Source organism: Crassostrea angulata, chromosome 7, assembly GCF_025612915.1.
Source record: "Crassostrea angulata isolate pt1a10 chromosome 7, ASM2561291v2, whole genome shotgun sequence".
Classification (NCBI taxonomy): domain Eukaryota; kingdom Metazoa; phylum Mollusca; class Bivalvia; order Ostreida; family Ostreidae; genus Magallana; species Magallana angulata.
Window position 1 is genome coordinate 55,811,991 of NC_069117.1, and position 14,240 is coordinate 55,826,230.

The 14,240-nt window shown below is 32.3% G+C and overlaps 1 long non-coding RNA gene across 1 annotated transcript; it reads right to left on the reverse strand.

Annotated features, from left to right (window-relative positions):
- Positions 1–8,178: 8,178 nt before the first annotated feature.
- On the reverse strand, positions 8,179–10,672 carry LOC128191635 (uncharacterized). The gene is made up of 3 exons (XR_008244444.1): positions 10,597–10,672; positions 9,517–9,621; positions 8,179–8,759 (listed from the first exon to the last, which is right to left on the reverse strand). It is a non-coding gene; the product is annotated as an uncharacterized LOC128191635 (long non-coding RNA).
- Positions 10,673–14,240: the final 3,568 nt, after the last annotated feature.

The following is a 14,240-nucleotide window of genomic DNA, read 5'->3' on the forward strand; positions in this document are numbered from 1 at the left end:
TCAGCTCTTTAGGAAATTACTTCTTGACAACATATATGGCATGCAATAAAGATGGCTATATGTGGATCACTGTCCTATTTACTTCCTTTAGACCACTGATCTGCTTTTCTGAGTGGGAACTAAGCAGCACCTGTTTGTTCATATATATGATTTATGAATGCATGCATTAGTAGAACATTCCAGTTAGGGGTCAAAGATTCCACAATTTACTGTATACAAGGTTATTTTTGCCCCACGTTATTTTTGCCCTTCTTCACTTGTTAATGGTTTCGCCCCTTCTTGAATTCACCCAAACGAAGTTGTATTTTAAAGAGAGATTATCTGAGACATAGGAATTCACCCAGCTAACAATGAGGGTGAAAGAGGCAAAAATGAAATGGGAGGCAAATATTTCCCTGTATACAGTTTTCTTGTTCACCATAGCCATCATCTTAAGTTTCTCAATATATATATTGTACTCTATTCCATGATGTTCATGGATTATTGTTTGCTTACATGTATCTATCCCAAGATTTAAATATTATTACTATTTAAATCCACTAAAGAATGAAAAAAATCACAAGATTTTCTCCAAGGTAACACCTTGTCTTATTGTCAGGCTCAGGTTGCATGAAGAATACAGTTCATAATAACTAGTCTATGGAGATAATAAACTGGTAGAAAATACATGTACTTTTGTGAAATTAGATCATCATCTATTCAGGGGGGGAGGGGCAGGGGGGCGTGTCCCCCCCCCCTTTTCTCGCAGCAACTAATCTTTTTAAATTTACTTATAAAAAATTGAATTATCATGGAGTTGGCCTCCCTCACTTTTTTGGGGGCATGTAAAAAATTGATATGAAAATAAGGAAAAAAGGGTTGAAATTGAAGTTAAATAGTACACCCAATTTTCAGATCGTTTTCACAATATAAATTCTCATTTAAAGTTTGACATCCCCTACACACATTTGTTGTCTCTCTGTGATCCCTGAAATTTTGTACCAGTAAATAAAATTTAAAAATTCTTCCAACTTGCTGGCTTAATTCTAACCAATTTCACAGATTTTAAAATCAAGTCTCTTTGATTTTTTTTTTCAAAAGAATGTTCAATGCCCCCTCCCCTTTCCCATCCCTTTCCAATCCTCATTATGGCTTCTCTCTGATCCTATATGATACGATTGATGTGTTGTATTGGTATAAAGTTCAATCAAATGTTGGTTTTTTGTTAATAATATTATTTACAAACACATTCAGTCAGTTTATTATGTTTGCTATGAGTTATTTTATCAAAGAAGTTGAAATGTCTTTACTTTACAATATTTGTTAACAAATGTAAGACTTGAGCTGTCGCTTGTCATTTTGTAACCGTGGGTTTGTTCTCAAGAAACACAACACAGTTGTTAAAGTTTCAGTTTGTGGACTCGAGTGACAATTACTGTTTCACTTAAATACTCAGCAATACATGGCTCTGACTTTTCAATGTCATCATAGTGCCAAAAAAAAAAAAAAATGAAATGTAATGAGATTAACCAAGACCTTGGACTGTCAAAATCTGACTTCACTATCTGAAGACTGAATGTTAGAGTTGAATTGCATTATACAAAATACAAACTCTTTAGGAATTTGACCCTAAGATTACTAATAGAAATTAACAATAGAATGTCACTGACCTCTAAACAAACTGGTCCTAAAGAATATTAACTAAGCTAAGAAGGACAACTCTTATAAATTAGTAACTTCATGCTGGGTGCATGAGGTTAGAAGTGTGTAAATGTGAGTAAATGTACTACATGTATTATTTAACCTTTTAAATGTTTTATTTATTTCTAACTACATAGATATTAGAAAATTTTATTTCTTAATTTTATTTACAGTTCATAACCATTAAAATATCAAATTATCACAACTTGACGTATAACTCTTCAGCATGTTAAATTTTGGTTATCAAATGAAAGTAAATCATATTAAACATCAAAAAATAAAATTTTGGTCTCAAATCGTGTTCAGGCCCTTTTATTAACAAGCTGTTAATTATTAACTTCAGTTGTAGGTTCTCTGTTCTTTATACATGTATGTAGTTTTCTATATCTGATTGTTCCATTTGTTTCTTTGATCAACTTTGATCCCAAATCTAGGCCTCTGGGGGTCATAGTTTCATCAAATTTAAGATATATTTACTGAATATTAGATTTCTGAGAATAAGATTCTGGAAACATCCCAACCGATTTTTATTATTTTCTACGTATACTTCTCGCTGAATGGTACCTGCAATGGTTTTTCATTCATTTAAACAGCTTTGAAAGCCCTTAAGAAAAGAAACTTAATGTCAAGTTTCGTAAAAATTAACTCTGTGATCTCAGAGATTAAATAAAAATATAAAGAGTAAACTAATGAATGAATAAACAGAAAGACGAACAGGTCAGAAGATCAAAAAAGTTTGCGAGCTTAATTAAGAACATGAAACAAAAATTACAATTTTGAAAAAATACATTTACTGTCTCTGACTAATGAACATACAATACCAATGCTTTTCAAATATATAATTATTAGTTAAAGTATTTCTTTCATCAATACATAAACACAGTTGATCGAAGCAGTAATTTAGGGTCCTTGACACACGGATGACTTCCAGTTTTTATGATAGTACGTCACAAAATGGTAAGTACAACCTATTATGAAACAACTGAACAAAAATACATATATTGCCGGTCTGATTAAAACCATCCCCCCTTCTCCTTACACTTGTCAGTGTCTTACGCGTATCGATATAAGTTCATCTTCACACAACCATTACTTTGTTTTGAAAAATCTATTGGAAGTCTTCACAAGGAGATAGAAAAAATAGTTCATGCTTGTTTGCTGATGTGTAACCTCAAGTATTGAAGAGTTACACCTTTCATAAAACAGATAAACGCATGTCTGTGATTGGTTGGGGTATTTTTAGATTGTATGCAAATGTAGAGCGAGTTCATGTGAAGATGACTTCTTATTGATAGCAGTCGTACCCTGATGAGCGTAAGGAGAATGCTAGATTTCCAGATCTCTTAAAATAAAAGTTTAAGGTTGTATGCATCTTTAAGGTGTGGAAGACCTTAAACTAACAGTACTCTCAGACTCCATGGTTTAGGGTAAAATATTTCTTAATCAGAGCTTATATATATAACTCTTCTAACTTTTTCATCAGAAAAGAGCAGATAACCTTGATTGTCACCTAGGAACAAAATAAAATATCCATTTGTTTTGGAATGAAGTTACTCCACTTAAATTTATATAGACCAGTTGGTGTCATGTTTGACAAACTTATGAAGTTCCCAATAATTGTGTCCTCTTTCATATTTTTTGGCTTATCATGGAGTAAATATAATTGGTGACTTGCTGCTATGTCTATTAACGTGATAGTGATTACGTATAAGTCTTAATTAAAAAAAAAATACCATTTCTAATACGCCAAAGAATCAATGATTAAACGAGACTTGTTTCTCTTCCGAATAGTCTCTTCGTTAGCCTGTTTCCCTGGCCTACCCATAATGCTCCGCAACTACTGTTGCGGAGCATTATGGGTAGGCCAGGGAAACAGGCTAGTCCTTCGTAGTTAACTTATGTTCCTAGTAGTTCTAGTTACCTCTGTCGATCATCAAAAATATATAAGTATTTCAGGCACGTAGCATCGTTTTTGAAAGTGGGGGCGCCAGACCCATATAAAAAAAAATTTGCCAAGCAAAAAAAAAAGGAAAAAAGGGAAATTTAAAGTTTCCAAAAATCTTCAAAATCCTAATCCGTTGGGGGGAAGGGGGGGGGGGGGGGTAGACTCAACTATACTTCCAATAAAAAAATTCTTCCCTACCAAAATTTTTTTTCCTCCAAATCATGAAATTCCTAATCCGGGGGGGGGGGGGGGGGGGGGGGGGGGGGGGCGATATATTCAATTTCACTACTCATTTCCTTATTTTCATATCAATTTTTTACTAACTTCCAAAAAAGTGGGGGGGGGTGCCACCTCCATTATAATTCATTTTTATATGTAAATTTGCGAGAAAAAGTGGAGGGTCCAGGCCCCCCTGCCCCCCCCCCCCCCCCCCCGATGCTACGTGCCTGTATTTATAAAGCTTTTGACTCACCATTATTATTAATAACGAGGGTACACTTTGCCGAAAATCTTCCTCTCAAAATGTTTTTTTTTATTTTTAAAACAATTTATGGCTTTAACCACAATCGCTAAATAAAATTTTTATACTAAAGGGTAAACTTTTATTACAGAAACAAGGGCCTAGCCGTAGCTTTTACTTCTCACTAATAACGGGAGTCAGTAAAACCATTTCTAAAAAGTATAAAACAAAGAATTTTTATTTCATTTCAAATCAATGTATTTAAAAGTAGAGAGATGACTTATAAAAGTTAGAAGCAGTTTGAAATTGCTAGTAAGTCCCACTATTTTACAATAGAAAACAACAACAAATGAAAAATTAAGGAACAATTTTTATTAGAATTATAATATTTGATATCATACATATTGGAGCAATTAAAGAAAAAATCTATTTTTCTTTTATTTAAAGACGAAGTCTTGTCTGGTTTTTGACTTATTAAAAGATCATATATTTTTCTCTTTCTTAAAAAAGTACAACATTTTTGACAGAATATAAACGACATAGGAAAATATCACAACTTTGCTGAATTTTCCCTGATTAATTATTATCAAATGATCACATGACTGGCTTGGATTCGCCAAAGCGTGTCCACCACCTTAACCTCATTTTTGCTATTAAGTGCTGGTTTATCGATAATGAAAGTAGGTTTTTACTTAATTTTACAATAATTTCTTATCAGGTACAATTCAGTTATAGTTTACGGACATCACACCACACGTGGTGAAATACCATGTGGGTGTTAGCAGTTACTCTGGTGTAAGTATTTTTAGTTTATTGGCAAAATGTCTTAATCTATAAGTACTAGAATTTCATTTAATTGTATAAACTTAGAGTAGTTAAGTTTTATCATTTCACTGTAGAATAAAACTTTTATATTTTTAATAGATGTCAGAGCCACATTAGTACTACGTCTATTTTTATTATCCTTTAAGTTGAGTAAGAGGAAAAAGATAATGACACTGATCTGACCTTGGTATGAAAACTGGATGGTCAAAATTCGTCAAATTGAAACCAATCACTTTGTATTGTTGTCTGTTTGACTGTATAAAAAATTCATTCATTCCTTAATAATAGAGGTATGAGAACACTTCTTCCCTGTAAAAAGGATAATCTTTCAAAGAACAACTTTGATTCCTTTTCATTTTATTATTTTTTTTGTAAAGACATGTCCTCATAGAAACTGCCTAGATTTCAATAAACATATGTAATATCTGTCATCATGATCATAATTAAAAATCAAATTGGTTTTTTATATTGCTGTGCAGTAAATTCGGTTTGTAATCGCTATACTTCATATCAATCCATTTTACATCTCCCTTTTCACCCGGTTCTTTGCATTTATTTTTAAAAAATGAGCAAAAGTATACATATTAGCATTATTGTCAATCAATAATTGACAAAAAACTTTGCATAGACTTTCCCATGGAAATTTATAACCTTTCCGTCCAGCCAGTGCAGTCCGTTTTCTGATTAAAGTTATATCTTTGATCCGCCCCGACAATTCGATGTTGCTACACAAAGATCCTTTGGGTGGGTTCAGAGTATTTCCAATGGTACCAATACCTGATGGTAACAATTTGTGCCATTGGACCCAAATGTACCTTGAACGAGTTTTGAGGTACAAATATCAAGAGATTAACCAATGTTAACATCGGTACCTTTGGTGTACCATTGTTTAATACTGGCTGATTATTTAGCGGAAAATGTTAAACCAAGATGCAATGTGTTTGCGTCGTTGACCATTTTGCACCAAGGGATACATTCAGAATTAGAATTTTTGTACAGCAAAGTATTTTTTCTTACATTTTTTCTTCTCCTGCAAAACGTGCGTAGATCTTTGAAAAACATTTGAAAAGCTAGAATGAGTCATTGCTATGAGATTACTATACTTAGTCTATCAAATACACCCCATGGTTTTAATACCGTTTGTCCAGGGACACATTTGAAAATAAATACTATGGTTAATGCCAACAACAATCTAAAGGGCCCTACCCCAAATGTTAAAAATGTTGGTGTTTTGTGGAAAGTACGTTTGAGAGCTTTCGATGTATGGCTGATCGGTTTTGGAACATCTATAAAAGAAAGGTTTTTTTTAAAGAGAATATTCTCCTCCTTAAAAAATATTAAGGCCGAATAGATAGCCTAAATCATAAGCAAAAAATTTGAGAAAACTTTTAAAATTTTGGGTGATTTGGATGGCAGTCACAATCCAACCAAAGTCCCCAAACACCTGAAGCATACCTACATAAACGGAAAGAAATTTTATTCAGTTGTATTTCTGGCATTTTACAATGTTTGTAAGAAATTGTTCAGCTACAACAAGATTCAAGGTGGGAAAAGCTATGAAATTAATCTGTTGCCTTCAAGGCATACATAATATCCGCCTTTTTTGTGACGTCATAAAAAAGTTACCTTCGCTAACAAAGCTCTAGATCGGGTGCATTCTGAGTACTGCCGTTGGCAGACTAGACTATATTATTTATTCATAACTTTAACCTTAGGCAATACAGCCCATCAGTTTACAACAATCCATACAATACATTACAATACAAACAGACTCCTTGGAGTCTAAAATGGGGGGGGGGGGGGGTGGGGGTGAAACCCCTCGTCAAGTGTTCCACAGTTCCACAGTTCCACAACAAATTAAATGCACCAATTATATACTAATTGAAAATACAGTGTTTTAAAAGTCAACAAGCGTCACACATATCTAAGGCACAGTATAAATCTCAAACACACGCCAACACACAAGAGAACATGTCTCCCAAACACACTAGATAATTTTCGTGCAATCTGACAGTCAGTTATCTCGGACCAACAAAGCACATTTAATATATTTGGCAAGACCAACCAAGGTAGATACGTGATCAGAGCCCAACAACTGAAGTAATTTAAATGTACTTGGAGACTTGAAATAGTACTCGCTTATATATTTTTTCGTAAATTGTAATATTTTGGACATTGAAGAATAAAATGAAACTCGTCTTCGATTTGTTGAGTATCACAAACATCACATAATCTAGCCTGCCTGTTTTTACCTTGGTATCTTCCTGTTTCAATATTTAAACAATGTGAAGACAGTCTTATGCGAGAAATATGTGTCTTAAGATTATTATGGATTGGTTTTGTTAGGTATGATTGGATTTTCGAATAATTGTGTTTTGCAAGATATCTGTATAAAATACACTTTGAAGAATTTTCCATAAAGGCATTGCTTTCTTGCATGTAAATATCAAAAATTCTATTCTCATATATATGTAAAAACTGACAAGGAATAAGTGACTGCTGTCCAATCCAGAATTCTCCTAGACCCACATGAAACAACTCATTTTTGACATCTCTTGCCCAATTGACACCAGAGGCTGCACAATTCTCAGACTAAAGTTACCACTGGTAAATTTGCTTACCATTTGTATGCTAATGGTACCAATGTTTGTCGATAAAATTTACCACAGGTAGACATTTCTGCAGACGATCTAGAGATTTACATAGGTTTAAATACAAAATGTTTAAGTTGCAATATTGTAAATTTGTATTTTTTCACAGTAAATTCATTTACAATATCAATGACATACATGTGCGGGCAAATTAGATTTGTCATTAGCGGATTTCATACGAAATAGGACAGTTTATATTCAGTAAATGATAATACTAGTACAATACACATGTATAATTATTTGTGTATTACATGTATATATAACAATGGTCATCTTCACAGCCAAAGGAATAGTTTGTACCTCTAAGTGTTTTTAAAGAACGAAAGAGGAATAACTTTAATCCAAATTTGCCCAAATTAATGAAGTCACACAAAATATATACAATTTGAAGTGTCTTAAAATTAAACAATTAAGGACTTGTAGTTCCTTTGTATAAAAGAGATGACAAAAAAATGAATCCTCGAATACCTACAGACTAGTTGCATTGCTTTCGATCAAGTTTTCTTTGAAAATGTTAATGAAAGCAGAACATTAAAAATGTTTAACGTTACAATAGTAAATTCATAAGTAAGATGTATGTTAAATTAAAACAATTTTTACGTGAAACATCAAAGAAAACTCATCAAGAAAACAGTGTTAATAGTGAAGCTAAGCATATACTTCTTGTAGATCTATTCTAAGTAGGGTACCTCTGACGATCGCCTCAAAAAACATGTACATGTAAATATATGGTTTTAAATCAATGTATTCAAAACTGGACAGATATCTAATAAGCAGTTTGAAATTGCTATAATACGTCACACATTTTTACTATAGAAAAGGACACTACATGTGCGGTATATAAAATATATATGAAATATTACACATTTTTTAGTTAAAAATCATGAAAAAAATTTCAAATTATTGTCAGATATTTAATATGTTGTTTTAATCAATTATTCATATACTATAAAAAAAAAAATACTACTCAATATTGATAATATGGATCGGATACCTTAATGCAGCTCAATCTGATATGTCTTTGATCCGCTCCGACAAATTCGATTTTGCTACACAACTTGAGATCCTTTATGTTGCGACATCGAATGGCTTTCTCCTCAACAGATTAGACACTTATTTGGAAACTTTTTTTTTTTTGAAAAAGCAGAAATTATCCATCATGGTGGAAGACGAGGAAAGTACAGAAAATGATGAAGACCTTCAAAATGTAATCAGTGATCTTGTTGTCATTGAACGTAGCCAAGTATTACCCAGTATTGTCTCTGTACTGACACACAGTTAAAAACATTTTCATGTAAGAAATAATCTTTCACTTTGAATATGAAAATGATTACATCGAATATTTGAAAATATCTCTCTCTCTCTCTCTCTCTCTCTCTCTCTCTCTCTCTCTCTCTCTCTCTCTCTCTCTCTCTCTCTCTCTCATACATATAAGATAGTTCCGGCTAGATAGAAGTATATTTATAAGCGATATTTGGAATCGGGTCGAAAACGTGATGTATGACTTGATGAAATTTGAATACATGTAACATGAAATCCATTGTTAATGTCTTTTAACAGTTTTATGTAAACGTGGGTAAGGTTAATTTCTTTTGAAATTTGATACTGTCCTTCATAAATGAAAAACCAATCTATAAGTTATGGAAGAACATTTTTTAATTATTGCACAACATTCATATATTGAAAATCTATAATCAGGTAAGTTTTTCAGAGTACATGTGCTTTATTCGTAGGGAAAACACACTCTAGATACTAGTAACAAAGTTATGGACACATTTCAGCACACTGCTTAAAATTGCATGAGTGGAACAAGAGAGGAATTCAAACAAGACAGGAGCAATATTTTTTAAAACCATTACAATAATACATGTAGAACTCTTTTTCTTGAACAAAATGGTATATAGCATGTATACAAGACTCAGCAGAATCAAATTGCATGGAATTGCAAACCTTACCTTAATGGTAGCTTTCTTCCATTTTAACAACCCCTCCCCTACGGTCTTTCTCTATCTCTTGTACCACTCGCCTTCAATTCTGAGTCCTCTGATCAGGGTGCACGGCTGGTTAAAAGATAAATAATAGTGAGGTATAGTAAAATTTCAATAGAATATTACATTTTAGTGAAAATAAAAGATTAGTTAAATAGTATTTACAATTTAAAGATTCAACCGCAACCGAAGGCAATACATAGTATTTTTTTAACATATTTTGTACATTTTGTACTGTACAAAATTACAACTGGGATTGGGTACGACCGCCCTCTCCCAATACGAGTATATAATGCAGTACAAATAATGTATATAATATATATAATATACAACATGTAAGGTCAACAGATTATACATGTATAAAATTTGCAATGCTGTACAAACATCAACTAAACATTCATGGTAGTGATGTGTGTTCAATTTTTAATAATTTTTAAGTCTACCTAATTTTCCAATATTATATGTTTTATCTGATAATGAAAATGTAAATATATAATAGCATTTTTCTAATCCTGGTAATAGTACCTCATGCCCACCCCTCCAGATTACAAGTGAATTTCATTTGCAACCAAATTACCTCAAACAGATTAGCAACATGTGAAGACTCTGTCAGCAGCAAAATGTCATACTACTTGATTTGTTTTTTGGGCAGTTAAGCTGGTTTTAATGCAAATTGGTCAATTTTAGTAAAAATTCAGTATTTTTGATGAAGTTACGACCCTCGTATCTTTGTGCATTGTGTTTACAAATTTAATTTCATATCATTTAAAATTACCATGGGTTTTTACAATGTAAAGAAATGAGTTTCAGTTACTAGTAATTGCAATGTGTACATACAAAAAAAACTTTCTGCATTGATGCGTACATTGTTTTGAATATCCTTGTTCAGAAAAAAAATGTTTATAATTCAAGTTTATTAAGGGGACTTCCCACAGTAAGTATGGTTGAAAATAAAATTAAGCACGCATGCAAAATATTACATTGACAAACGTTTAGATAACATAATTCTGACTTTATAAAAATATCTACATATATACAACGTATTACCTTTTCATACGATTAAAAGAAACATGTTGCGGGATTCGAACCTTCTTTTCAAAATGAAGATTGGGGGCGGCATCCATGCAACAGGTGCCTGTAATATAGAACAAAACAAAACAAATGATAAAAACACTATTATGAAACGGTTCAGTTGAGTTCATAACCAGCAAATGGAAAACAATGTTATTGAAACGAAACATTTACCAGTAAATCTACCAATAAATACTTGATGCGATATTCGTTTACACAACCATCTACTGTGAATAATCTGTTTAGCGACAATCGACATTGTGTTTTTTATATTTTACTGTATATCTTAAAATAAAATAGAAAAATTTTCAAATCAGCTTTCCGTGCCAATCATTTTGGTGAAAACATTTTTCACAGGTTATTCGTGTGTTTCGGAAACGTAAAGGTGATGTACTGCATAGAAATGGGATCGGGCTCGTCATTCACCATGTTTTTAGGTAACATCTCTGACGTCATTTGTCTACAGACTATGTACACCTAGCGTTTCCTGATTGAGTGGTGTTACACCAGAGTCATTTTGTTTAAATCAAATACAAGCATAAATTAAACGTTCATTTAAAAAAAAGTTTATGTCGAATTTTGGTCGTATTAAAATGAGGAAAACATATGGGGTCCGTTAGGGATATCGATATTGAGGGACCCATGACATTTATCAGATTTGAAGAAATGTCAAAAATCAGAAGCATTTATTCAACTTCCGGTAAGAGAGTTATGTGCCGCTTGACCATATCTTAGGTTGGGCTCAAAGTAAGAATGGAGAATGAGACCCGAATTCCCTCTTGTTCTTTATTGGATGGGAAGCTATTTTTTTTATACTGTACACATGCATTGAACCCCTAATGCCCAGATAACTAACGGTCAAACACGACCTCTGTTTAAGGTGGCTCTATACACCACTTTTTGATGACGCAGTACGCAAAAAAGTAAATCTGGAAACATGCATTTCCGGTACTGGCTGATTTAATCTGAGGTGAATTGTATGGGAACCGCTATTTTGAAAAAAAATGTTAAATGGATAGATTTAATTTGATAATTGGAAAATTCATTACTTACAAGTAATGTGGTACTAGTATGTGACACCTTCACGTTGTGCATGTGGTATTATTTATCGAATTAAACAATAAAATCAAGTATAAATTTTTAAAGAGTTTATTTAGCATCATCGATATGTTACGCCGTAGCGCAGTGGGTTAGTGGGTTCACTACAAACCTGTAGGTCATGTGTTCGATTCCCGTTGAGAACAATAAATTTTTTAACTTTCAAAAAATTTTAAAACGTATTTTTTGGTTGAATACCGTGAAAGAAAATTCTAAACAGGTGAAAATATTTCAATTATAATATACTTTAATGCACATTAATATCGACACCTAACGGGGATGAGAGGGTTGCTTTGAATTTCTCTCAGGTTGGGATACATAAATCCTATTAGCATAGTCAATGTTCCCCTTTATTTATTTGACTTAGTTTTGCACTAAAGCGAATATATTCACTTATACAGGGCAAAGTCTGTAATGAAATATGCATGTATTTATCATTCCAACATTATATTTAGGAAATTTTCTTCAACTCAGAAATGAAAAGTCCCCAAGGTGTTTGGGCCTTGGGACTTAGGAACGATAACCCTTACATGAGGAACTTTCATACCAAATAAAATTTAAAATATTTTTTGTGTTTATTTGCAATTGTTTTCATTCAATTTTTTATTTCACATTAATTAAAATACATTTTCTTATAACATCAAGCAACTTTTTCAGATGATTTGTCAACAGAGTAAGAAAATATGAAAAAATATGTTTTGGGGAAATACTAAAAAAAATTGCAATAATAACATTTTTGAATGTTAAGAAGTGTTATATTTTTTTTTATGTGTCCGAAGGAAATATCCATCGTATGACAAAATAATTTCTCTCAATTTGTTGATAGCTGTCTTTTTACAAAAACACGAAAAAACATTTAAAAATTCTTTAAAAATACCTATAGTATCCCTATCGTCATTTTAATATTTGATAAGTATATGTTTTGTGGTCTTCTATTGAAAATTGGAATAAACTGAGGGTGTATAGAGCCACCTTAATTGTTTTCCTTTTTTCTATCTTAGCAAATTGAGTTAAGAGTTTCACTAGCTATATATAATGGCAGTTTTTGCCACCAGTGGTTTTGGTTTAATTAAATAAGGAATAAATTTTCATGGAAAATCTAATATCGAGAAACGTCTCATATATCCTTAATTGCTCAACATTTGGCCTTTTGGTCCAATGTTTGATATGAGGTCGTTAAATTTTTGTGGCAATTTTGTAATTGGGATAATTTAAAAACAATTACTCGGACTATGGAACTACATGCCTTTATGAGAAAAGGCAGTGCTGTTAATGTGACTGATGACTTTTGTAAAAGAACCAAATCCACCAGTTCCTGTTTAGAGGCCCTGTATATAGTCAAAATTCTACATTAAGATATTTGGCATTTTTATTCATATATAAAAACATTGGAAACCCTACTTAAATTATATATGAGCACCAAATTAATTTGGGCCATTCAATGAAGAATTGTAGTATCCAAACCCATTTTCAAAACAGGGCCGATTTTGACCACTAATGTAATTAGTTCTTTTGTGCATGTACGTTTTATTTAGGAAGAGCGATAATAAGGAATGGTATTCTGTTTAAGTTGTAGTTACCTTGTCAGCTTTTGAGGACGCATGATCTAATGACCTACGTGATGAATGATGATTTCAGTCACCTATGGGAAAACATAATTCCTTGTGATGCAAAGCCTAAAATTCGAAGAACTAAAAATACTGAAAGTCGTGCTCATTGACCCTTTAAATTTTACAAACTTTGGAGGAATAAACCTGAAAAACGCGTTAACAAATTATTGTTTTGGGGAGGGGTGTTTATTTTAAGTTAATTGACTCTTGGAGGAGGTTAAGTGTTTTGTAGGCTAAAAAATGTTTTAGATACACATATATTACTTTACCTTGGTCTTAATTGAACATATACTGACACTAGTTTTAACGTTGAAGTTTACGTTAATAAAGTATAATAGTGACCAAATGTATCTTACTTTAAATTACACACCGGGGTACATCACTTAATTAAGTATATTTCAACTATTTTTGCTTGTGAATGAAAAACAGCGTACATTTGTAATAAGTACCATTTGCATCTACGATATATAATGTAGAAAATCATAAATGGAAGGCTGCATTTATTGTCTTCTATCCGTGTCAACCGCGAAATGCGAAGTAATAACATAAGACAGGATGCAGACATCAAAGTCAAACTATATATATATATATACCAACAAAATATTTTTCCATGTGCTATGGGGTCCGACTCATGTGACCTAAAACATTACAGGAACTATAGAGAAATCATTTTGATCATCATCTTTATTGAGTTTGTACTTCAAAGATGCAACCCATGGACTGAATTACGAAGAAAATAGGAATAGTTCGTGTGTGGGGGATATGAAAATGACATAATTGGTTAATAGAGGGAAAATAACTGTTTCTTTTATGAAATTTGAATAAAAAGATGAATGTGTACCCAACCCGCCTTCTTCTTACTTTCATAAGTATCTATTTCTGGAGGTACAACGTTATATATTAATTATCATG